Raw genomic sequence first — 27,560 nt, forward strand, 5'->3', positions numbered from 1 at the left:
GGCAGAGCCCTGTGCCCTCCGACGAGGACTCTCCACTGCTGTCCCTGTCTCCACAATCTGCTGATGCTCACTTGTGAGCTGTGATACACCAGGTGACAACTCTACTCTATGTCCCGAAGGTCCCACCGAGGTGTGAGTGTCTGTGCTGGTGCTGGGTGCGCTTACTTCTGCTGACGCTGCACCCTCAGAGGCTGGAGCTTCCTCTGAGGAGTCTGGCTGCAAAGCCTCTTCCTCCTCGGCAGTGGCGACGGGGGCTCCGGATGGTCCTGTGGGGGAGTAAAGGAAAGAGTTAGAGATGTGATGGCAAGGCTACTTGCACATTGGATTTGGCATATGCTCATAAGTCCAAATGATGTGGCTTCAGAATCATATCAGCAACTCATGCTATGTGAATGAGAGAGATGGGGAACTATTCTGTCACCAGCTTGCGGGCTTGCTCCTGTCTCTCCTGCCCCAGCATCCACAGGCACGTCCGCCCCAGCAATCTCGATCGCTGCTTCCTCCCAGGGGCTCAGGTGGGCGACTGAGGGTGGTCCTCCTCCAGTCCTCGCACGCTCTCGTCTATTGTGAGCTCTCTTTTCCTGCAATGAGAGAGACAAGTGGAGTTTGAGTGAGAGTGCAGGAGTGAGTGTAGAGGTTGCATAGCATAGATGCTTAGAAGGAGACAAAGATGTTGTGAGGCTGCAAGACCAAGGGCCCTGTGTGTTGTCACTTGTGTTCCAAGCATCAGAGTGAGAGGCAGTGTGAGGGCTGCATGGTGGAATAGTTATGTGAATGTGAGCATAGAGAGATACGGAATGGGTAAGGGTGCATGGATGTGACTGTGAAGTGGGATGTGGAGGAAGAGATTGCTGAAGCTGAGTGCTGTTGGGGAAAGGCAATGGGGATCAAGTTGAGGGTGATGGAAACTTCGTACTTACTTTCCCTGTGCGGTGAAGGTCATGGAAGCGCTTCCTGCACTGCATCCAGCTGCGACGGGTGACTCCCAGAGAGTTGACCTCTGCAGCCACCTCCATCCAGGCAGCCCTGCTCTCATTAGGAGGCCTCTTCCTCCCTGAGCGAGGGTAGAGGACCTCCCTGTGGGCCCTTACCCCATCCACCAAGGTCTGCAGTGACGTGTCGTTGAATTTGGCGGCAGCTCGGCCTCTGCCGCTGCCGCTGGCAGCAGCTGGTGCAGGCTCCTGTGCCATTGTGCAACACAGGTTGAGAAGCCTGCAGAGGTGGAGAAGCTTGCTGGACACTTTAAAAGCATCACGAATGATGACATCATACTGTGGGGCTTTCTGACTGGAAATGGACAATTAGCAAGGCTGCCCACACGCTGGAACTTAATTGGCCACTTGAGGGAAAATTGCGTGCAGCTGGCTGACCCATTTTTTTTCGGGTCGGAACCCAACATTCGGGGAACCCGAAAATTTCCTGTATGATCCAGAAAATCGGGCCCTGGGTGTTGCAATGGATCAGCATACTGCTCTTTCATCTCTGGGCCCATGATTCAAATGTAAACCAGAATGATGGATAAAAGATTTTGGGCAGACCTGGGTGGCATGAGCGGGCTAGACTTTCAACTCTGGGCCTGGGTTCAAATTCTGTCTAGACCGATGGGATAAAAGTCTTCTCTTTCTACTATTGTAAGGGTCCTATGTGGAGTGAGTTTGAACAATCTGAGATAAAAATAGAAAATGCTGGAAATACTCAGCAGGTCAGGCAGCATCTGTGGAGAGAGAAACAGAGTTAACGTTTCAGGTCGATGACCCTTCGCCAGAACAGTCATCGGCCTGAGCAATCTGAGGCTAGTTTCTAGTGTGGACCAAAGACAAAGAAGTGCCACTTCAATCTCCCAAAGCTCCTGCAGTCAACCACTTCAGAACCTCCTGATAATGTAGCACAAGTAGGAGAGGCTAAGATTGAAAGGGAACATAAGAGTAGCCACCAAAGGGAGCCAGTGGTCTTAAACAGAAGGTTGGCAGACTTGTTGTCAGTGAGATATTTTTGTTGCTGACGGGATTATGCATACAATGACTGGGGGCAAAGTGCATGAAGGAGTTACAGAATGATCTCCAAATTGTAAAGGAGGGTAAATGTCAGCCAGTGACTAGTTGAGTTTGTTACCAAACGGGGACTGTGATGGCAGGACTCATTTGGCAGTAGCTTTGGATCTTAGTCAGTCGAACGTCTCCCTATGAGATATACCTTCAACTGTCTGGCAGTTGGGAAACTTGGTTGTTTCTTTGTGGGCCTTCTGAAGCTCTGCTGAGGGGGCCACTGTGAAGTAGCCTATCGGTACCTGTAGAGAGGAAAGCCTGGGTACCAGTGGACAGGTTTGGAGGCCACCTACAGTGCCTGTTCAGTTTGGCATCCCAGAGGAATAGAAGCAGATTAAGGGAGCACCCATTGGTTCCCAAGGCCCAGTATGGTACATTAAACCTCAAAAAAATGGCAAAAATACTTCAAAATAATTTTAAAATCCTTACAGATACTTTAAAAATACTTGAGAGAAATTTTAAAGAAACATTGGGGGGGGGGATGTTTACCCTGGGTGGGTTCAGGTGGGTGGGAAGGTAAAAATTTTAAAATAGAGGCTGTGTGCCTCCATTTTAACTGGATTTTAATTTTTAACACATGGAGGCCCGGATTCCTGAGCCTCAGGAAACCCAGCAAGTAAAAGGAGGCGAGAAGGGCTGGATCCATGAGGAAAGTGCCTTTATTGCACTGCTTGTGGGCCAGGTGGAGCAGGAGTGTTTCCCCTAGGCCTAACAAGCTTACCTCCACACAATCGGATCCCTGCGATGTCCTACCCCCCACCCCCCCCCCCCGCAATGTCCGAACCCCCTTCCCCTGTGATGTCAGACTTACCTGACATCCACTCCCCGTTTGCTTTCCTGCCCGGCAGGCAGCCAGCCTGTCAATCTGGCTGGCTGTCAGGCGGGAATCCTGTTGAAAAAATTTAAAAGACTCCCTGAAGTTAATTTCTGCAGGATGTCCAGGAAACCCATAATTCCAGGTTTCCCATCTTAAAATCCTCCAACCCCCACACTACCCCCGCTCTCTTCCCGGTCCCAAGTAAATATTGGGTTCATTGTGTGAGTTTGGGTATTCTCACTCCAGCTCTGAGTGACCAGATGCTGAAGCCACAATATAAACTCACTCAGAGACCACAAGGATGGTTTGTATGGGAAATAGAAGGCTCACAAAGCAGTACAGTGTGTTCTTCTGAAATTGGTGGTTAATGTATATTGTCATTGGGGAAAAGCAACTGGAGCTTTTACTTGCCCAGGGAATGCTTGATGCTGATATTAGGCACACATACACTCTCCAGCACTGACAATCCTCACTATAAAAAGTACAAAATTCGCCTGTGGATGTCAGGTGAGAACAGGTTTGAATTTGACTGTGCTGTTTCCAAATTCCCTACCAATACCACTGACTAGTTTATACATGAAGAATGCCACTTGGGTGAGGCATTAGATGACTACCAGTGTCTGCGGATCAGTATTCCAGAGTGAATTACTGCACTCGGGTGGCATGAAGGAGGAATTTCCTTGTAGGATATGTGCTTATCAGATGTTCCATGTGGCATTTTAAATCATTGGCAATTCACAAGAAAGGGTTTAAGGAAGCCAGGACACTTTTCCATCTTGCTCAATTTTAAATTAATAAAAGAAACATTTTCAAATTAAAGTGCATTTGCAGTGACAGGCCCTGGCGCTTTTTCACTTCATTGAGGCATTTGCTCAGATCGATGGCATAGACTGAATATAATAGCATTACAAAATAATTTAAGTTTATTGCATAAGCTCACAGAAATAAACTGTCCTCAGAAATGCATTGAGCAATCATAAACTTTGGACATACGCTGGCCAGTCTGGCCCCAACTCTAATGCCAGGTGGATTCCCCGCTCAGGCCTAAGTTAAAATTACAGTCGGGTCTCAATGATGTCATCGGACCGCAACATGCATATGTAAAGAAGGACCCTGTTGGCTCTGGGCGGGTGTCCTTGCTGCCTGCTCAAGAGAGCAGGTTAAAATTGCAGATGTTGCGATCTTGGCAGAACATAAGAACATAACATAAGAACATAAGAAATAGGAGCAGGAGTAGGCCATTCAACCCATCGAGCCTGCTCCGCCATTTAATAAGATCATGGCTGATCTTCTACCTCAACCCCACTTTCCTGCACTATCCCCATATCCACATACCATTTGCTTTCCTAATTCCTTGCTGTACCTGCATGTTAACTTTCAGTGATTTGTGTACAAGGACACCCAGGTCCCTCTGAACACCAACATTTCCCAATCTCTCACCATTTAAAAAATACTCTGCATTTCTATTTTTCCTACCAAAGTGGATAACTTCACATTTCTCCACATTATGTTCCATTTGCCATGTTCTTGCCCACTCACTTAACCTGTCTGTATCCCCTTGAAGCCTCCTTGCATCCTCCTCACAACTTACATTCCCACCCAGCAAACTTGGATATATTACATTTGGTCCCCTCATCCAAATCATTGATGTAGATTGTGAATAGCTGAGGCCCAAGCACTGATTCTAGTGGTACCCCACTAGTTACAGCCTGCCAACCCGAAAATGACCCATTTACTCCTACTCTCTGTTTTCTGTCCGTTAACCAGTCCTCAATCCATGCTAGTATATTACCCCCAATACCATGAGCCCTAATTTTGTTTAATAACTTTCAGACAGGTAAGAGCCAGGGAGATTTTAACTGCCCACCCTCCAGGTTTCTGCTTGCCGAGTAAGGTTAAAATCGCCTCAGTTTCCCTGGAAGATGGGGTCATGTTTATCTTCTGTCAGCACTCACATCCTGTTTTACTGCCACCTGATATAGAAGCTGCTTCATTCATCCATTACCTTCATAGTGCAGCTATTTCATTATTTTTAGCATGACATTATTGATTCTTACCATTGTCAATAAAGTCATCCTGGACAAACAATTAAACTGGACAGGCTTGACTTCCCATGTGCAAATGCCACATTCTTCTTCAGCATTTTTACTATTTTAAACAGTAATGAGATTGTTAGACATAAAATGATGGAGGTCGGAGTTCTCCAAGTTTATAAACACCAGTGGAAACCTAATATTTCATTATTTTATATAGTGTTTACTAAGTGTAATTTTTAAATGAAACAATGGAAAGGTACTATGTAGAGTTTTTATTGAGCTGCCGAGAAGACCAACATTTGTGAGGAGAATGTTACTGGTTGTTGGAAGGAGAGTCACATGGCCTAGAAATTGGGTTGTGGGCTCGCCAGGGCTGTAGCGCCAGAAATTTTGCGCCAGCGTTAATGCGGCAGCGCCCGACGAAAATTCGGTTGCGCCGGCCCCAGAGGGCGGCGGGCGCTAAAGGAGGGTTTTAGCGCCTGAAAACGGGCGTTGAATTGGGTTTCCCGGCGCTAATCCCCCGCTGCGGCACCCGATGCGGTGCGGCAGGCTGGGGAACTGCAGGCCTCCTCCTTCTGTTAAGGAGGAGCTGCCTGCAGCCGACAACTGTCCGGCGGATTCCCCCAACATCTGAGCCCGGCACCTCGGGGAAGTGCCGGGCTCGCAGCACACACTCATCAGGGCCGCGGGGGGGGTGATGCAGGAGTCCGGGAAGGGAGGTGCGGGCAGGCGGCCGCCGGGAACGCGGCCGGCCGCCGCTCCACCTTTATGCGCCGGCGCAAAGGCGTGTAAGAACACTTTTCACATTCGTTAGTTGCGCCTGCCACGGGCGAGGCGGGCGCAACTGAATTTGGGCTTGGGGCCGGGTTACCACGGCAACCGGGACGCTGCGCACACCGATGACGTCATCGGTGCCGGCGCAGCGCTACCGGCTAACGCCGATGGTAAGGCCCAAGTCAATTTGCAAAACGGCTATAAGTCCGGCGCAAGGCCCTCTAGCGCCACTAATTGGGCGCTAAGCCCACTCAATTTCTAGGCCCAAGGGTGTAACAAGTGATTGCAATGTCCACCAAACAGAATAACATCACACCATTCAGAGGGCTGCGTATATCAAATAAAATTGAGGGTAATGGATTTTTAAAAATTAGTTCCTGTGATGTGGGCATCGCTGGCAAGGCCAGCATTTATTGCCCTTGAGAAGGTGGTGGTGAGCCGCCTTCTTGAACTGCTGCAGTCCGTATGGTGAAAGTACTCCCACAGTGCTGTTAGGGAGGGAGTTCCAGGATTTTGACCCAGAGGCAATGAAGGAAAGGCGATATATTTCCAAGTCAGGATGGTGTGTAACTTCGAGGGGAACTGGCAGGTATTTACAAAGTGAGCGGTTCACAAGATGCCATAAACTGCAAGAGAGACATCTGAGCAACTTGTGTTCATCACCTGAACCTTGAGACTAGTTCACCATTTTAAAATCACTGAGGGATGCATCATTGTGTCTAATATTTTAGTGATAAATTTCTTTATGACACTCTACATTGTGGTGCCATGCTGCTGTGTTGCTGCCATTTGAAGGAATATGGCCTGAGGTTATATTGACTTTATGATGTAGCATGTGAAGGAATAATGAGCTTAAACACTGGACTTGCAGGTGAATTGAATCTGTGACTTCAGGACTTGAAACTGCATTAAAGCACATATAGGATCCACAGGACTACCAGATTGTGAGGGTTTGTAAACTGTAAATGACAGGAAATGTTCTTATTTTTCTATACTCCAATATAGTATATGCTTCCCATGATAAACCCTGTTAATGTAGAATAGATTTGTGGTATCTTGAGGTGGCCATAGATGGAGACAGACACAGGTTAACTCCTTAACATGGTTTAATCAACACTTGCACATAACAGCTTCTGCCATGAGGCAGCAAAAACAAAGAGTACAACCAGTACAGATCAGACTTAACTCAGGAGAGCAATTGCCACAGCACCACCTGGTGGATCAGGTTACTCATAACCTCCCAGGTTACTACACTCCTCCCCACTTAAGATTGCCGTATGCAATTCTTAAACAATAACCCTTACTAGGTACTACATTTTAATTAACCAGTATGCTCTAACCATGGTTAACCCCTGACTAATTTAACAGGTTTGTATAAGTCTTTCTGGTTGCTTGCGAATCCTTTGTGAATGTCTTAATTCCACTTGTGGTGGATTCTCAGATTCATTCGCACTTGAGATTGGAGTAGTCTCTGATGTTGGTTTTACTCTGTCCCGCTGTGGCCTGGCAGTACCAGTGTCCACTGGCACCTTATAAGCCGTGCTGGGTCCTGGAACAGCCTCCTCTACTGCCCTTTGTTCCATCTGAGGCAGTTCCCCCTGCTGCTTGCTGAAAAGCTGATCCACATGCCGACAAACCCCTCGACCATCCCCTAGTAACATGGAGTATGACACAGGTCCTGTAATGTCCTGGATTAGTCCTGGTATCCATTTAGGTCCATAACCGAAGTTCCGGGTGTACACAGAGTCCCCTATGGCGAAATGGCGAGCTTTAGTATGTTTGTCATGGTACGCTTTTTGGTTTGTTTGTTTTGTCTCAACCTTGCTTTTGAGATCTGGGTGTATCAGGTCTAACGTGCACCGCAACTTTCTCCCCATCATCAACTCAGCCGGAGAAAGCCCCGTGGTAGCTTGGGATGTTATACGATAACTAAACAAGGCTCTATTGAGCTTGGTCTCCAGGGTGTCACCTGAGCTCTTCCTCATGAGCTCCTTAAAAGTCTGCACGGCTCGCTCGGCTAACCCATTTGAGGCTGGGTGATATGGAGCCGAGGTGACATGTGTGGTTCCATTCCTTACCATGAATTCTTTGCTCCCTTCACTTACAAAACACTGTGCATTGTCGGATACAATCATTTCTGGAATACCACGCGTGCTGAAGCTGTTCCTGAGACAATTCAGTGTGGCATCAGTCGTTGCAGAGCTCACTGGATAAACGTCGATCCACTTTGAGTGAGCATCAACCAGCACCAAAAACATTTTGCCCATAAAAGGTCCCGCATAGTCTATGTGAATTCTCTTCCAGGGTTTGCTGGGCCACTCCCAGGGATGGAGTGGTGCCCCGGCAGGTGCTTTCCTCTGTTCCTGACATATAGTGCATGACTTTACCTTTGACTCAATTTCAGCATCCAAGTTAGGCCACCACAGGAAGCTCCTAGCCAGTCCTTTCATTCTAGTCATTCCTGAGTGCGATTGATGCAACTGTTCCATCAAAGTAGAGCGTCCCCGCTCTGGGACTATGATGCGTGCTCCCCATAGCACACATCCATCTTGGACACTGAGCTCGTGCTGTCTCTGTCTGTACGGCGCGAACTCCGGTCCCTCACGGTGATCTGGCCAGCCTTTCAACACATACTCACGGACCCTTGACAGAACGGGGTCCTTGGCTGTCCAGCCCTGGATTTGCACTGAAGTCATCAGGGGACTGATCTCCTGATCCTGCATCAGGACGTGCTCCTCAGGGGAAGTACTGTGAGGAGATTTTGAGAGAGGCAGGCGGCTGAGAGCATCCGCGTTCCCGTTTTCCTTGCCGGCTCTGTACATGATCACATATTCATAGGCTCTTAGTATTACTGCCCATCTCATTATTCTCTGTGATGCCATTTGAGGCACCGCTTTCATCTCATTCAGTAAGCTAATAAGAGGCTTGTGGTCAGTACTGATTACAAACTTCCTCCCATATATGTACTTATGGAATTTCTTTACTCCAAATATAATGGCCAACCCCTCTTTATCAAGCTGTGAATAGTTCTTTTCCGCAGCTGTGAACGTGCGTGAAACAAACCCGATGGGCCTTTCCACTCCATCTGGCATGCGGTGAGCCAACACTGCCCCCACTCCATAGGGTGATGCATCGCAGGACATTATCAGCTCCTTCTTCTCGTCGTAATGCACTAACACCCTGCTGGACTGAAGTAGCTCCTTTGACTGCTGAAACGCTTTCGCTTGCTCTGGCCCCCAACGCCATGGCTCCTCCTTTCTCAGCAGTTTGTACAGGGGTGCCAGCAGCATCGATAAGTTTGGAAGAAACCGGTTATAATAATTCAGGAGCCCTAGATAGGCTTTCAGTTCAGTCACTGAGGTGGGTGCCGGTGCATCCTGCACTGCCCGCACTTTCCCTGGTAATGGATGGAGGCCTGTGGCATCCACCCGATGTCCCAGGAATGTAACTTCCTTCTCCATGAAACTACACTTACTCCGTTTCAGGCGTAGCCCCGCCTCTTCCAGCCGCTGTAGCACTTTGTCCAGTGTTTTTAAGTGATCCTGATCGTCACTTCCTGTTAGCAGAATATCACCTAAGTACACGGCCACCTTTGGAATGCCCTGCAGAATGCCCTCCATTGTCCGTTGGAATATTGCTGGGCTAGAACTGACACCAAATGGTAACCTGGCATACGTGAACAGCCCCTTGTGCGTGTTCACCGTGACAAACTTTTTTGATTCTTCATCTAGCAATATCTGCTGATACGCATGACTCATGTCCAGTTTGCTGAATCTTTCTCCCCCAGCGAGCGATGTTAACATGTCCTCCATTCTCGGAATGGGGTACTGTTCCAGTGATGATACTCTGTTCACTGTTAACTTATAGTCACCACACACCCTTACGTTACCATCGGGCTTCAATACCGGGACTATTGGTGCCACCCAGTCTGAAAATTTCACTGGTTCTATTACTTTGTCCTTTAGCAGGCGATCTAGTTCCGCCTCAACCTTGGTTTTCTTTGCAAAAGGTACCGACCTTGGTTTAAAGAAACGAGGCGTGGCATCACTGGCTACATGAATCTTGGCTGTGGCTCCCCTTAAGGTGTCCAATTCGTCCTTGAACACTAACTCATGCATCATCAGCACTTCTTGCAGTGCCTCTGTACTGTCCTCCATTTTATTCATTGCCTGCCAGTCCACCCTCAACTCACTGATCCACCCTCGCCCTAACAGGTTTGGCCCTGACCCTGCTACCACTACCACCGTAAGCTCTTTGGTGACTCCTTTGTGTTCCACTTGTACTTCGGCTGCCCCCAAAATGTCCACCTTCTGTCCGGAGTAGGTTTTGAGACTAATGGGGCATGTACCTAGCTCTGGTACTTTTGCTTCCCCCCATAGCTTGGCATACTCAGTCTGCGACATTATGGTTACACTACATCCGGTGTCAATCTCAAACTTTACTTGACCTCCGTTCACTATCAAATACTGAGTGAGAGGGGGTACGTTGGGCCTTGAAGTGTCTATACTGTATATAGTGAAAACCTCCTCACTAGACTCTTCCTCTTGTATGTAATTTGCCCGCTTTGTGTACTTCTCCCTCCCCCCTTTAGCATGCTTTGCCCCTTTAGCACTGCTTCTCTCACTCACTGCCCTTTTACAGACTTTCTTTAAGTGCCCTATTTTTCCACAATTGTGGCACTTTGTCTTTGCAAACCTGCAGTCCTTTGCATAATGGCTCGTCCCGCCACATCGGTAACAATCCCCAACCCCGACTGGTGGATTTTTCGCGCCAGCTTCCATCTTGAAAACAGCTCCTCCCAGTGGTTTACTCCATTTCTCCTTGCTCATACTGTTCAAGTCCTTAATGTCCTTGTTAGCCATCTCCATGGCTTGTGCTTTTTTAAGTGCCGTCTCAAACGTTAATCCTTCTTCTGACAGCAACCTTTGCTGTATACTGTCGTCGTTAACTCCGCATACTAGTCTGTCCCTTAACATGACTGTGAGCGCATTTCCAAAATTACAGTCCTGCGCGAGCTTCCAAAGCTCCTCCACATACTCAGTAACGCTTTCTTCCGGCCTCCTAATCCTCGAATTGAATTTCCATCTCTGTACTATTTCACTAGGTTTCGGATTGAAATGATTCTTTAGTAGACTCACCAACTCGTCAAAAGATTTTTCTCCTGGCCGCTCCAGGCTCAGCAGATTCCTCATCCGTGTATAGGTTTGCGCTCCCACGCAACTCAGTAAAATGGCCCTTTTCTTTTCAGCACTGTCCACCTCGTTTGCCATAAAGAAATGGCCCAGTATTTCACAATACTCCTCCCAAGACTGCGACTTGCTGTCAAAAGGTGCCACGGAGCCTACCGTTCCTGCCATCCTTGGAGTCCGATCACTTCAGCCAAAAAATCAAACTCCGTTTCGACTCCCACGGCCTAGCCTCGTGCTTTTCCGACTAGTTTGCTAACCAACCCGAGCAGCTCTTCCGAATACTCCAAAACTCTTCCGTCCTTTATTCTCGTCACCATATGTGGTATCTTGAGGTGGCCATAGATGGAGACAGACACAGGTTAACTCCTTAACATGGTTTAATCAACACTTGCACATAACAGCCTCTGCCATGAGGCAGCAAAAACAAAGAGTACAACCAGTACAGATCAGACTTAACTCAGGAGAGCAATTGCCACAGCACCACCTGGTGGATCAGGTTACTCATAACCTCCCAGGTTACTGCAAGATTATTAATCATTAATATTCTTCTGAATGTTACATCAATACCTTTTATGAACCTTGCAGGTCATATTGTGGCCTCTGAGCTGACAGCAGTCAAAACAAAGCTTAGAAACAAAATGAAAGGCCCAGATGCAAATTAAAACATTTTGTTTTAAAAAAAAGATTGAGAGAAGGCGTGTAGGTTGGAATCTAATTCTGGGAATTAGGAGACTGTTATATTCACTTAAACTACACTCTCAAAGTTAATGACATCTTCTGAACCCCTTGATTAGATTGCAGTCAGTACCGCACGTCCAGGTATCTATCATTCTGTTTTTTTCTTTTCAGCTGCATCTTGAACTGAGTCCTCAAAGAAAATTAAAGTCAGTTCTCAGTATTGAACATATCTTTGCTTCAGGACAAATGAATCTGTCAATATTTGACAGTAGTTGTAAGTAAAGCCAACCTGCTAGCTGCCAATTTTGCACCAATGCTTGTCCTGTATCTTTCTAAACCTGGTCTGTGAGTACTCCATAGGACTCTTGTGAAGTGCTCCTACTTTTGGGAAAACTAAACCCAAGAGACCAAATCATAAACTAAGTTTGATTTATGCTTCAGTGTCTGGGACATTTCTGAGAGTGGTGTAAGTGGTAAGTCATGGTTATACTGCTTGCTCATACTGGCTTTTGAATTGGGGAAAGCAGAACGCAACATGCACTCTCCATCATCCATCACGCAGCTCTCCAACTGACAGAACTTCCACTGTTAGAAAAGAGATGCTAGGTTAGTCAGCTCCTTCCTGCCATTAAGACCTTAAAGGTCAGACTACCTGATTTACTTTTAAATTTTAATTATAAAAAGGCAGCAGGTATATGGCACACAACACCAGCCCAGAAAAGTCCCTTCTTCAGCAATGTTGTAATATAGGGTTTTGATCTGCTACGTCATATTGTAGACAATAAGAGTTTTTTTTTCATTTGTTCCTGGGATGTGGGTTCGCTGGCAAGGTCAGCATTTACTGCCCATCCCTAAATCCCCTTGAGAAGGTGGTGGTGAGCCACCTTCTTGAACTGCTGCAGTCCGTGTGGTGAAGGTACTCCCACAGTGCTGTTAGGGTGGGAGTTCCAGGATTTTGATCCAGCGACGATGAAGGAATGGCGATATATTTCCAAGTCAGGATGGTGTGTAACTTGGAGGAGAACTTGCAGGTGATGGCGTTCCCATGCACCTTCTGCCCTTGTCCTTCAAGGTGGTAGGGAGCGCTGGTTTGGGAGGCGCTGTCAAAGAAGCCTTGGCGAGTTGCTGCAGTGCATCTTGTGTATGGTACACACTGCAGCCACAATGCGCCGGTGGTGGAGGGAGTGAATGTTTAAGGTGGTGGACAGGGTGCCAATCAAGCAGGCTGCTTTGTCCTGGATGGTGTCGAGCTTCTTGAGTGTTGTTGGAGCTGCACTCATCCAGGCAAGTGGAGAGTATTCCATCACACTCCTGACTTGTGCCTTGTAGATGGTGGAAAGGCTTTGTGGAGTCAGGAGGTGAGACACTCGCCGCAGAATACCCAGCCTCTGACCTGCTCTTGTGGCCACAGTATTTATGTGGCTGGTCCAGTTAAGTTTCTGGTCAATGGTGATCCCCAGGATGTTGATGGTGGGGGATTCGGCGATGGTAATGCCATTGAATGACAAGGGGCAATGGTTAGATTCTCATTTGTTGGAGATAGTCATTGATAGACAGTTTGCTGTCATTACTGTCTCATTATCTACCTTCTGCACCTGCACTGTTTCAATATGTTTTAATATGGACACCTGCAAACACGGCAGATCTTTGACCCAACTGTACCAGTTATTCCAGGTACAAATGTAAATACAGTTGTTAAGGTACTTTGATGCCAAATCCAGCAGGGTTAGATTCTCACTGCTATTAACTCACTGGGATTGTACCCTTGCCAAGACTGTCATAAAGCTGTTTTCACCCAAGCTTTCACACTGTAAACAAAAATGATAAAATAAGATGCATGAGATTTTAATATCTTATCCTCAAAACTTTTAATTACAAGTGATGTTGGCAAACATACAAAGTAAAGAAAGATTTGAATTTTATAGCAACTTATCATATCTCTCCAACATCTCAGAACACTTCACGTATAATGACTTACCTTGAAATGCAGTGACTGTTGTTATGTAGCCATGGTGCATGTGGTATCTTTCAGTGATGACACTGAAGAAGCCCTAATTTCCATTATGTAAATGAGGAAAGTGCTTTTGCTCAGCACCGGAGAAGCAATGCAAGTCCTGCCTCTTCAGCGGTGGGCCACCAGTTTTTCCATCTGCAGGCAAGCCAAGCGGTAACCCTGCCTGTATAGGGTGAATGCCAAGCCCACCTGCATCGGCCGAGTGTTAGGCCTGCCTGTCCAGGCCAGTGATACGGGTTCTCATTTACTGGCCTGGACAGACCTTCTCCCACCATCTGAGAAGGTCCAGCAGCCAAAAAAATTGGAACTGAAGTGCTGTGAAATGCAATGTAACCTGGTAAATTCCACATCAACCGAACTGCTGCTTCTTCTTGTAATATAAACACCACAACAGGCACCAGTTAGCAAAAGGCAGCAATCGGGGAAAAAAAGACAGGCTAGAAATTAAATGACCCCAGTCATATTTTCCATTTTCAAACACTGCACTTTGTGGTTTCATCTATTGCCACTCAGCATCTCAGGAACACGTACTTCTGCTTTCCACGTTCTCGCTTGTGTTTTGCTTCCGTGTGTATGATTCATCCTCATAAAGATCAATAATTTGTGGTTTTATCCAAACTGACTTGTAGCCCCATTGTTTTGAATAAAAGTGAAGATTTGCTTTGATTGATTGTGATTAATCTTACATTTAAGGGACTGAACACAGGGTAATGTGAGCTGCTGCATACGATCAGCCAAATAGAGTGGATTAACTTCAAATATACGCTTTGGGACCTGTAATTTGTTGATATTATACTTGGCTCACTCAGTTGGCTTGTCCTTTGTCCTTTTCCCACCCCGGTACGTACACACATTCCGATTTCCTTTCTCCAAATATAGGTTTAATTTTATTTACATCAGTGAGCATGATGATGCAAAGTAGGATCTATGCACCAAGTGTAAAAACCTGGTCCTATTGGGCAGAAAGAAGCACAATTCCAAACTGTGCAATTAATATTCATAATTTAAATATGTATCTGTCAGACTTTGGCAGCAATACACTGAATTATGATAAAACACCAGGGAGGAAATAGCCTCACATGGCACAGGAAGGTTGGAGAGGAGCCACGGGAATTTCGTCCTCAGATGCTGAACAGTAAAAAGAGAATTAAGGAGAATAGTGCTAAGGCCGTCAAGGAAGCCGTGACCTATCTACCTCTGTGGTTTGTAAATCATTTTTTTTCCAACTTCTTATATTTTCCTCTCCTGAAGGTGCTGATTCATGCTGGGATCCACAGAAGCGGGCTATCGGCCAAGTGGCCATTTATCTTGTGTGATCCTGACAGTGAATACCAATAGCAAATTCATACGTGGAAGGCATCATAGCTGAACCTGACCCTATCCTCCCCAGGTGTCACCACACAAGGCCCATAATTCCCCGGGTCGCAATCCTTACCCATCTGTGGGTATTTTCTCTGCCGGTGCCATCAAGCGTTGAACCTACTTGAGTTTTTAGGGTCAATAGGAGACATCTCATTTACATGAACAGGCTGGCACAAAAGATCATTTTGGGTACATCTCCAACGCCTGCCTGTTCATGACTGCCGGAAACTCTGGTGCTCATCCACCCTTGAGGGAAGGGTTGTCCAGTGCCTCCCCCTGCCCGCAATCCAGGCCATGTTTCCCTGGGCCTCAAGCAAGGGGCCAATCCTGAAAAAAAATGATTTACCTTCAGCGAGACCTAGAATGATGTTTATATAACTTGACACAAATACAATTTTGTGGCATTACTATAAAATCTAACCAAGGCTTCTTCACTGTGGCTGATGATAAACAACTACATTTGCCAACAATCCCCTGACAACTATATGAGAAAGATCAGCTCTGGTTTGAGCTGAGTTGTGTTCAGTGGAGAATATTAAACTAGACCACTCAGGGCTGTTTAGGACTCCAAGAAAGTTCATCATGGGCAGGATGATTGTAAGCAGGTGCAAGGAGGGAGGCTGAGATAATGAGTACAGATTAACACAGGGAGATTCAGTTGAGGCCAGATTGCTGCAAGGAGAGTTCAGTTTACCACAGGGAGTGTTCAACGAGGCCAGAACATAATAGGGTGTTGTGAGAAAGTCTGAAGTCATACCAAAGTATTGTCAAAAAGCTGAGATAGATTACAATCAGTCATTGTACTGTACAGAACTGGAAGATAGGGCCAAAGGGTTTAGACTGCAAGCATCTCAGAAACACAATCCTGAAATCTGTATTCTGTTTCTCTCCAGCCCTTAAAGGAAATATTCATGGGCATTATATTCACATAAGCTAATCTTGTATTCACATAAGCTAATCTTGAAGATGAAAGGATTGAGGCACTGCCTACAGTCCCTAGACCAGAAAATGAATGATTCTTTTTGACAGAGAAGTGTAACAGGTGAAAACAATCCTCATTAAAATGATAAACAGCCAGGAAAATAATTCCAGTATTACTGCACATGCTGTAAATGTATTACTTGGTAAATGGGCATATTTTTTCATGTATATATCATGTAGCGCATTGCACAATTATTTGTTACCTCTCCAATGTTCTCACTTTGTCTCCCAAGAGTGCTGACTAATGCTGGGGTACAGCTTAACAGACAGTGGCCACACTCCAGTACTTCAGCCAAGTAGTCAGTCTTCATGTAAATGTACTGGCTAGTGCAAAATTCAGCCCCTGATGTTAAGTGAAGAAACCATTCCCTGTACTAAACAATAACTCATGTTCTTCCAATTCAATGCATATCTTTCAGTGAGGAGCTTTATGTCAAACCAAATGCTATGCAAAATGTATCAGCATTTCTTTTACTTTATTTTGTTAATGACACTTTATTTTGTTAATGACACAGCCCATAAAACTATGTACGGGAATTTTGTTTTTTTCACCCGTGAAACTGGATGACAATGACATTTAGGCCAGAATTTTGCCGGCACTCAGGGGGCAGGTTTGGTGGTGGGACATCTGGCAAAAATCGCAAAAATTGACAGCGGGCAGGAAACCCGCTCTCAACCCGCCTCCAATCAATCTTCCCAAGTGTTGGGTCCCCGATTTGCGCATGGACACGACACCTAGCAGCGGGAAGAGGATTATAGCCACTTAACTGCCTGTTAAAGGTTGTTAACAGGCAGTTAACAGGCTCTTTTGCAATTTTGACACTTTTACTTCAGGCTTCCCAATGTCCAGACACTATGTCAGGTAAGTGTGGCGTGTTGTGAGTCTGCTGTAATGTTTATGCATTGATGACAGCTGCAGAAGTGGTGTGAAGGATCCAATGGTGCACTGGTGAGTTTCAGAGGTAAGAAGATATTGGAAAATTCATTTTTAATGCATTTAGACTTTTCTATAGGTAAGAAGTTTTGAATTGGCTGTCTAATCCCACCTCATTGGGAGAACTTCTCTCACCAGTGACAGATCGCTTCTGTAACCTCACCTGCAGCTACCATCTGTTCTAGCCTAAGGAGGGAGTCAATGGAGAGCCTGGGTGCAAGAACTCACCTGTGAACAGTCATTGTCAGTATTTGCAGCACCTCAATGCTGTCAAACACTGAGAAATGTGCTGTCAAAAAAAATGTGCGTGGTCCCTTTAAGAAAACCGGCAGATGACGCGTCATCAAATGCCGTCATCTGACGGCTTCTTCTTAATTGGCCAGCAAGCCCACAGGGTGGACTTAACAAGGCCAATTGACGTAAAATCACGTCCGTGGGCCAGATGAAGTTGGGGGCGGGACTGGAACCCGGAATACAGCCGACCTGCTCCCAAGCCGCATCGATTGATAAATTCGCAGCCTTAAAGTTTACAAATAATGTGTGCCTGATAGAAAGAGCACTCTCCTGCTATCTAACTGCTGACATCCATTTGTTTTATCGTTCCATCTGCATGCTGACAATGGCCTCAGAATTGATATTTTACAAACACATCAGTCAGTTTTCATACCAGATAGCAATCCAATTTACAGCCTCACCAGGCAATAGTGGAAGGAGCTTCTCACTGACAGTAGCCTGCTGAGTGGACAAATTCATCTTGAGGCCATTTTTCAACTGTGTAAATGTAACAATAAAAATAGATTTATGCTAGTGTGCAGGTAGTTTTCTGTACCGACTGTTTCATTATCCTGGACCTTTCGCCTTCATTGTTCAGCAATATTGTTGTCAAAATACAAAATATAGGTCTGAAAAATTATTTTCCTGGTATATATTCTAACATTTAGCTTTTGAAAGATGGATTTAAAATGAGTTCAAAAGCTGACAACTTAAGCCTGGTTCTGTTCAACAATAGTCATGCAACAGAGTTCAGTTTTAGGAAAGCAAAGCATATTTTAACCAAAAATTCTCCTTCTCCGCAAATTTATAAGATATATAAAATCTACCTAAAACTGTAGAAGTCAGACACTTCCAGAATGTGGAACTTGCTACCACATGGAATAGTTGAGGCGAATGGCATAGATGCATTTAAGGGGAAGCTAGAGAAATACATGCGGGAAATAACAACAGAAAATGCTGGAAAAACTCAGCAGGCCAGGCAACATCCGTGGAGAGAAAATAAAGTCAACGTTTCGGGTCAAACCCTTTGTCAAGACTGAAGGCCAGGCTGGGAGAGAACAAAAGAGAAGTGAAGAGACATTAAGAGGTATTCAAAACGAGATGAGATGGTGATAGGACTAGTGGAGACAAAAGACGGCTCTAGATTAGGTGTGAAATGCACTGGCAGAATGGGAGACAGCTGCCATGTGGGAGAGAGAAAAAAAAAGCGGGGAGGGAAGGGCCAAAACAAAGGTGTGGATAAAAAATAAGTAAAGATGTAATCGGGGCCGAGGTTATGATCTGAAATTGTTGAACTCGATATTGAGTCCGGAAGGCTGTAAAGTGCTTAATCGGACTGAACAGAGGTGTTCTGCAAAGCGGTCACCCAATCTGCGTTTGGTCTCCCCAATGTAGAGGAGACCACATCGTGAGCAGCGAATACAGTATACTAGATTGCAAGAAGTACAAGTAAATCGCTCTTTCACCTGGAAGGGGTGTTTGGGGCCCTGGACAGTGGGAAGGGGGGAGGTATAATGGCAGGTGTTGCATCCCCTGCGCTTGCACGGGCAGGTGCCGGGCGAAGGGGAAGGGGTGCTGGGGGTGATAGAGGAGTGGACTAGGGTGTCTCGGAGGGAGCGGTCCCTGCGGAATGCTGAAAGGGGAGGGGAGGGGAAGACGTGTTTCGTGGTGGGATCACTTTGGAGGTGGCAGAAATGGTGGAGGATGATCAGTTGAATGTGGAGGCTGGTGGGGTGAAAGGTGAGGACAAGGGGAACCCTATCGTGGTTACTGGAGGGAGGGGCAGGGGTGAGGGCAGAAGTGCGGGAGATAGAACGGACACGGTCAAGGGCCGTGTCAACCACGGTAGAGGGGAATCCTCGGTTGAGGAAAAAGGAAGACATGTCGGAAGCACTGGTGTGGAAGGTGGCATCGTCGGAGCAGATGCGGTGGAGACGGAGAAACTGGCAGAATGGAATAGAGTTCTTACAGGAGGCGGGGTGGGAGGAAGTGTAGTCCAGGTAGCTGTGGGAGTCAGTAGGCTTGTAGTGAATGTTGGTCAGTAACCTATCCCCAGAGATGGAGATGGAGAAGTCGAGGAAGGGAAGGGAAGAGTCGGAGATGAACCATGTGAAGGTGAGGGAAAGGTGGAAATTGGAGGCAAAGTGAATGAAATTGTCTAGTTCAGGGCGAGAGCAGGAAACGGCACCGATACAGTCATCAATGTACCGGAAAAAGAGGTGAGGGAGGGGACCCGAGTAGGACTGGAACAAAGAGTGTTCCACATATCCCACGAAAAGGCAGGCATAGCTAGGGCCCATGCGGGTACCCATAGCAACCCCTTTGATTTGGAGGAAATGAGTGGAGTCAAAGGAGAAGTTGTTCAATGTGAGAACAAGTTCAGCCAGGCGGAGGAGGGTAGTGGTGGATGGAGACTGGTCGGGCCTCTGTTCAAGGAAGAAGCGGAGGGCCCTCAGGCCATCCTGGTGGGGGATGGAGGTGTAGAGGGATTGTACGTCCATGGTGAAAAGGAAGCGGTTGGGGCCAGGAAACTGGAAACTGTTAAAGTGGTGGAGGGCGTCCGAAGAGTCATGGATGTAGGTGGGAAGAGACTAGACAAGGGGGAAAAGAATAAGTTCCGTGGGGCAATTAATACAGAGACTGTAACTGTCTGAGGTGTCTCTTCACTTCTCTTTTGTTCTCTCCCAGCCTGGCCTTCAGTCTTGACAAAGGGTTTGACCCGAAATGTTGACTCTATTTTCTCTCCACGGATGTTGCCTGGCCTGCTGAGTTTTTCCAGCATTTTCTGTTGTTATTTCGGATTTCCAACATCTGCAGTATTTTGCTATCGAAATACATGAGGGAGAAAGGGATAGAAGAATATCCTAATAGAGTTAGATGAATTAGGGTGGGAGGAGGCTCATGTGATGCTTAAACACTTGAATAGACCAGTTGGGCCAAAAGGCCTGTTTCTGTGCCGTAAATTCGATGTGATTTGCCTTCCCATTGATTGAGCATCCAAGCTGGCACTAGAGCCGCACAATTCCAGGCCTTCTATTTACACCATAACCAAGCGAGGAAATAGGAAAGGGCAATGTTTGATCTGTGCTAACTATTTATTCGTTAAACCCAAACCAAAAAGGTGTAAGTAATCTAAGAGGCACGCGATTTAAACAAAAAATTATATTGATGAATCTGTTTAAAGAAATCAGAAATATTCTGAAGATAAAATTTAAAAACTGCAAATGTTAGAAACTAAAATAAAAGCAGAAAAGGGGTGGAAATACACAGCAGGGCCATTAACATCTGTAAAGCAAAAAAACAGGCCAGCATTTGGATGTCAGACCCTTTTAATCTTGACCGAAACATAGTTGATCATGCTTCATTATACTATTGATTAGGGAGAAAACAAATACCAGAATTACATTGCTTAACTCAATAGTGTGCTGACCAGATTTAGCGCTAGTTGCAAAGGGAATGGACTGGTGAGAAACTTGACTGAAAGCGGCACACTTTAGAACATGCCCGGGCAATCCTTGCAAAGATGCATTGCAATATTAGGTGAGATTGATGCACTGTGGGAGGCAGGAAAAGTAGCGTGCTGCCAAAAGTTGGTTCACACTGATGGGGAGGCTGTGGGAGCAGTACAGGCTGCAGAGAGGCAGAAAGAGATTGGTATACACTGTAGCTAAAAACTGATACATATTTTGACGACAGAGGCTGGTACACACACCGTAGGAGAAATAGTAGGACGGAGAGGAAGAATCATGCACCTTGGTATGTGAAATTCTGACAGTTCAAGGTGAGTAGATGGTTGCTTTTCATTTACTATTATTCAGAAGGCAATGGCTGTTGTAGGAAATATAATATATTCTCATTTAAAGCAGTTCACACTATAGAAAAGCCTCTGAGAGATAAAGATTGCTAATTTGAATGATGGTGAGTGGGAAAGTGACAGACATCAAGCTGGGGAGACATAAAAGAAAGAATTGAAGAAAAAGAAAGGATTGATTTCAGAAGAGGAACATGTTCTTTTATTGGAGCTGAGATTGATTATAATATTTAATGTACTGGTGTCCAACTGTGAGAAGGAAACTGCTGTTACTTTTGCATTTTGCAATCTGATTGGGATTAAGTAAATCTCAGGTAAAGACATCCCTTAAATCAATTGCAGGTTGTTATTTGGATGCATCCAGCATACATTTGACCATATCTGATAAAAGGCCTCGCCTAGTTGTTCACTCAATTTGCTTTCTTAAGCATTTCTAACCAATGATAAAGCATCTGTGTTATTAATGATATGGCAGGAATACACTCCAGATACCATAGTCAATCTCAGAGAGCTCTTATGAAGAGAATGTCATTTTTATTAATTTTACACTTATTCCATCTGGAAGCTCTCTTACAGCAGAACATACTGTAGAGGTTAGAACAGGTAGGAGAAGAAAACTTTTTCACAATATGTAAACCTCCTTTAATTTCTGCTTCTTTTCAAATGGTAATAGTCACTGGTGTTCCCTCCACTCTTATGGGGAAACAGCAGGGGAGTGGGACTAACTGGATTGCTCTTTGAAAGAGCCAGTGCAGACTCGATGGGCCGAATGGCCTCCTTCTGTGCTGTACTATTTTATGATTCTATGATTCTTTTCTTGCTGTTACTCTGTAAGGGCTGTAGCCAGCCCTCTAAACACTGGCTCCAGTAATTGCCATTTGCTGTGCAACAGTACAGATATACTGACAAATTAAATGTGTATTTAACCTCCAAAGCAGTCTTCCAAATATCAACTTTTCTAACACTGCTGGGAATCCTATTGACCTTTCCATTTCCCCCATGGGGATAAGTCATCTTTATCACTTACACTCCTTGGCACATGCCTCTACTGAAAGGCTAAATGGTAAATAAAGGGGGTTAAGAAGGGCATCCTCGGTCTCTTCCTTCTTCTAAAGTTTTAGCAAAGCCATTGTCTGGCTTGTTTTCCACACAAATAAATGCATTAACATATAAATAACATTTGAAATGTCCATATGAATTAGAGGGGCATCATTAAGAATAGCGCACGGAATCTGACAATATTGTACATTTGTGTTCTATTCATTTACTCTACTCCATGGAGAAATGGAAAATAGGAACAATCCCTAAAGTCCCACTCTTGATTTTGATACTACCAAGTCACAGGGGATAATTTTAACTTATTAATTTGCCCGGTGGGAAACTGACACGAACACATCCATTGACTTCAATGGAAAGTGAATTGGCAGACGATCTAAATACCTCAGTTTCCCACCAGGCGAGGTGTGTTAAAATTACCCCCACAGTTTTTCTTCAGGACAACTGCTAATTCTGGAAAAATTCTAATTTCTAATGCTTTCAGCCAAATAGGAAAACTGATATAATGTACAGAACAGTGGGTCTTCCAGCTCACAGTCTGCCCTGGCTCTGACCCAGTCCCAAATCCTAGAGTTGGAGTCAGTTGAATGAAGGGATGGACGCCTGTGCCATTTCCAGCATTCCTTGGGCAGGGCTAGGAATTTTGAAGTGACACCTTGCCCCTGGATCAGGATGGTGAATCTGTTGGCTTTACATTTGCTGCTTTCCTAATGCCAATTGATCACTCTGCAATCAATTTTCATTGGTAAGCTTGCAGTGTGGGCCCCACTTATATCAAAATATTATCCTGGCATGCAAATATCTGCATCATGCAGGCGTACGATGTTTTGAGGGAAAAGGAGGCTGAACCAGCAGCATGACCCCTCCAGTCCTGCTTCTTCTTCTGATATCAGCAACATAGACGCAGGGAGCGCCTGCTGCCACTTCCATCAGGATTTTTTAACTTAAAAATAGGGGCAGACTCCTGGCAGAACCAGGTCTTTCTCCAAATTCTGTTGCCGCGACCCCCTCGCCCCCCGCCCCCCGGGTGTAACTTTTCCTGACCTACCAATCACTGTGACAGCATCGTGACCCAGAGCACTTGGAAATGCAAGTTTCTGAAAGGTCACCTCAGGCATTCTTCAATAAATGAGGAGCTACCAGTGTTTCCGAAGAGTTACAAAACTCTAACCCTAACCCAAAACTCTAACCCTAACCCTAAATCTGACTCCTCCAGGAGTATTTTTCTGCCATCTTTGGGCTTAGAGTTTTCTAAACTGCTGCTTCTTAACTGTCTTTCAAAACATGATGATGCTCCCCATACAAGCATGATGGCATGGCTCCTTTCAGAAATATATTTGAATATGTTTCTATTTCCTCGTTCTCATTCTCACCATTTGAGTAATTGAAGAGTAAATATTCCACACTACTTCAAATGTTTTTTTCAATCAACTATTAATATTCCTGCAAATTCTAGGTCATTCCATCCAGAGATGTCTAAGCATTCCTGTTATTTCTCAAAACAGCAGCAAAACAGTTGAAAATACACTCCCAAAATATCAAAGCTGGAAAATGTCTTTCTAATGCTAAATGTTAGTGAGCTGAAGCACTTATAGCACTGGAGTACATGCACTAGCGACAAATAAAATCCATGCAAGCATCTTTTTTTTTAATGAAATCTAGCAACTCCTCAGGCTTAAACCTAAAGTTCTCTAATGGGCTTTCTGACTGGTTGATGTACTGCAATTATCAGAACAGCTGCTCATTCAAATCAAATGTCCAAACATGTTTTAAAGAATCCAAGAAACTGGAAGAAATTCTAAGTAATCATTGAAGAGCAGTGACAGTACCTGTACGGATTATAATCTGATAATTGTACAACATTACTAAAAACAATGTATTGCTGCTTATTACACTACAATTAAGGTGTAATTAATTCTGGCAAGTTTTGGGAACAAAAAATGATTTACACTTTGTCGAAATGAATTACATTGGGGTTAGTTGGAGTACAAATCAACCCAGCATGACTGATACTTTGATATGGTTGTGCAGAGGACTCCTACATTACAAAATGCTATGAAAAGTCAAAATTTTAATGGCTCATATCCTTCTGTACGAATTTGCTAAGACTATAGTAGTTTAGAAATTTACTAAACATGTAACTTTGCATACAAAGACATTTTACGGTTAAACCTATTGTTTATAACTTGACTTCTTGAAAATCAATGATAAATATAAATGACAAAGAGCTGACAGTGATTCAAGCAGTAATCATTGTGTGAGCTGCCTGAGTTTTTGCCAGAATATACCCTTGTGGTATGATGTGCGTCACCAATCGCATTGATAGAATTCTCCTCCAAAGAGCGTTTCATTCCATCCTGAGATTCATATATTAATATAAAGAACTAGCTGTCCCCTTGGCTCCTCCTAGCACTAAAATAAAGTGTTATAGGCACTAGTGATTGGAGCTCTATGCATGCATGAAAGCAAGCATAGGCATAGCTCCACTTTCCCTGAATGGACAGTGAGATACAGCTGACAGTATAACTTGAACCTACGGACTACATTTTATTCTAACTAGGTAACAGTCTCAAACCAGTACCTATATTATAGTTGTATCCATAGGTCTCGCCATTTCTCTGCAGCTATTGAGATGGAGTCCTCATTTCCTAGGCTAAAAAAGAAAGCAGAAAGTATGTGTCAAATAAATGAGAAGGTTTTCTTGCAACTAATTATGGCTCTGAACCTCCATCTTTGTCAGGGTTGAGATGTCACAGTGATATAATGATAAAGTGTTGTGGCAAATCAACCTTGTTGTTTTCAATCTATACTAGATTTTTGAATTTGTTGACTGTGATATCTATTTTCAACAAATAAACTGTCCTCACAGAGATGCAAGTCAACAGAGGAAGTGCAGTGTTAATCTGCAATCAGTCCAGAAAAACTCCTACCAGATGTTTTGAGACCCAAGGCTCACAAATATCATTTGCCTTTGGGAATTTTACACCACTGTGTTAAAAAAAACATGGTTTGAAAGAGCACCAGTGTGTACAGACTAGATTGTGATGAGCTCTTTAACTTCAACCCCATCTACAAAGAACATGTACAAACACAGAGCCACTTAAGGCAGCTTTCATCTGAAACATTGCACTGTGTTGTTCAAATTTTGTGGAGCTCCTTAATTTGGAAAAGATTCTCATCAAACTAGTGCAGAGCTTATCCAGATTCCTGCAACTTGGATAGTCACACTGTCCACAAAAACGTAAATCAGCAATCAACAAATAGCACAAGAATAAGATGAGTTTTACTTTTCTATCAAAAGGGTTCAGAAAAGAATGTTCTTTCTCATCCTTCCCCTCCAGTGACAGGAGCCTCAGTGTTATTTTGCACTAATAGAGGGCAAAGATTCCTTTTCCTATCCCTGTTCTGTAATGGTATGTTTAGAGAGAGACTCTGAAAAGTCAACAAGAGTGCAACATTGTAGACAACATTTAAAATAGGAGACTAACAGTGACTTAAGAACTATGCCTTATTCACAATCTGTGGAGTTCATTTTAATTGTTATATCAAGTACAGTATGATATAAATGGAAGCTATATTGGGGCCTGTGCTACCTGTTAGATAGTTGCAATTTTGCTTTAAGAATGTTATGGGTAGCAAGCTTTTTTTTTAAAAGGACAATTAATTCCTCTAATAGAAAATCCACAACTGTGACCATTTTTACGCAAAACTACTCATCACAAAATGGATTATCGGGTGTGAAAAATAGGTTTGCAGCCAGAATAATAGGCTAGTGATTTGCACCAGCTTCATCTGCACTGACACTGGGGAGTTCAGGATGACACAAGGGGCATGTACTATACTGTTAGATCTGGATTTCAGCAGATATCCACTTTAGTCCTGAGAGTATTGTATAAGTGGGTTGTGAAACTCACACTCATAACTACAGGTTCAATTGTGCTTAAAACCACTTTAACTTTAAAGCCTGCTTGTGTAATGTGTTTCTGGGAGACAAGCATGAGCAGACACAAAGCAGCATCCAAAGTTTGACTGTACTTCCTCCTTTTGTTTCGCTCCAATTTTCTCCCTTCCTTTCCTGAAGGCACTGGCTCATGCTGGGATACAGTTGCTCAGACACTGGGTGCCCTCTGGTACCTCTCTCAATGGCCATTCTTCACATGTGAGCCTAAATAGTAAGCTATTCACGCACAGAGGACATCACAGCCAACCTTGATACGATGCCCAGAAACAATGTATGCTTTTTCTAGCAAACGTCACTGGATGGTGATCAGGAGTAAGAACCCTGGCAAACTTTCTCCCTTGCAAGCTCAGGGACATCGAGATCAACTGTAGCCTCCCCACTGCGCAGCCCTCGTTGAGATCAGCATTCCAGGTGTACTTATTTTCCGATGGTGCAATTTGCCATTACATATCTAGGACCGTCACACCAAGGACCTCACCACAGATGTACTGTGATCAATCAGCAAGAGCAAGCTGATCTTCAACATTTTTATTTAGTATTTAGGCAATGTGCAGGCATGTGTACTCTGCCAGGGAATTGTGTTAGATGGGCAACTGAAGCAGACGACACCTCAAACAGCATTCGTCCAGTACATTTTCACTTCAATGCTGCAGATCTAGCTCAGAGCCTAGTCCGACTCAATCAGATCTGGATCATATTGAAGAAAAGGATCAACTTTATAAGGACTCTATTTTTTCCATTTAATGATGGCACTGCTTTCATCACAAGATGAGAACAGTGCAGTGCAAGGCACTGTGGCAGTATGAGTGTCGAACACATATTCAATCATGTCCGGGTATCTTCAAGTGAGTGTGAAAAGGCACTTCGGAGCCTGTCAGAGTTGATATTGTCCACTGGTATGACTGAGTCATTAGCAATAACTTTTATTGCTACAGTATTGTATTAATATATGCCATGTAAAGTAAATGATATGTTGTTTAAAATGGGCATAAAACTGAAGCATAAACCTTCATGAGTTTGCCTTTCAAAGAGCTTGCATCATTTTATTCTTTTCCACAAGGGATTTGCACAATTTGTCCTATATTCTGTCATACAAAGATAAAATCTGCTTATACAATTGTGCTTCTCAGTTTACAATCAATCAATGTCACTTCTTATGTGAGGGCCTGTTATGAAGAGAGCTCAGGTTCACTCTAATCCATGCTGCACTGTAAATCGGAGTGGGGTGGAGCTTTGTAAACTCTAAATTTGGCAGTAAAGGTTGTGATGTGCAGGAATTGAAGCTGATTTTAAAGAATTAGAATCTGATTCTATACCAACACTAAGTGGGATTGTGGAACAAAATGCAACTCCCAAAATTATTTTGATTTGTTATGTTAATGATAAACACAAGTCCAGAAAAAACGGACATAAAACCATGTAATTTGCTGCTAGTTTTTCTGACCTTGTAAATCTAGCCTCTCCCCAAGGACAGGAACCTGAGATTTACAAGTAGCTGCCAATCTACATAATCTTCCCTCAGCAGTTCACCTCCAATTAACCTCAGGAAATACGTATTATGCCCTTTCCACACATGGTGTGCCTGAGCAGTGGTCTTAAAAAACAGGCCAGGTTCAACACAGCTCTTAG

At 44.6% G+C, this 27,560-nt stretch overlaps 1 protein-coding gene across 3 annotated transcripts in view; it reads left to right on the plus strand.

Moving 5' to 3' along the window:
* The window catches only part of LOC147111000 (FERM domain-containing protein 4B-like), a 354,890-nt gene that overhangs the window by 13,780 nt on the left and 313,550 nt on the right, over positions 1-27,560 (plus strand). The gene's annotated exons all lie outside the window — the stretch shown is intronic.

Source organism: Somniosus microcephalus, chromosome 11 (genome assembly GCF_052327205.1).
Source record: "Somniosus microcephalus isolate GS21.2 chromosome 11, FLI_Smic_1.0, whole genome shotgun sequence".
NCBI classification, from domain to species: domain Eukaryota; kingdom Metazoa; phylum Chordata; class Chondrichthyes; order Squaliformes; family Somniosidae; genus Somniosus; species Somniosus microcephalus.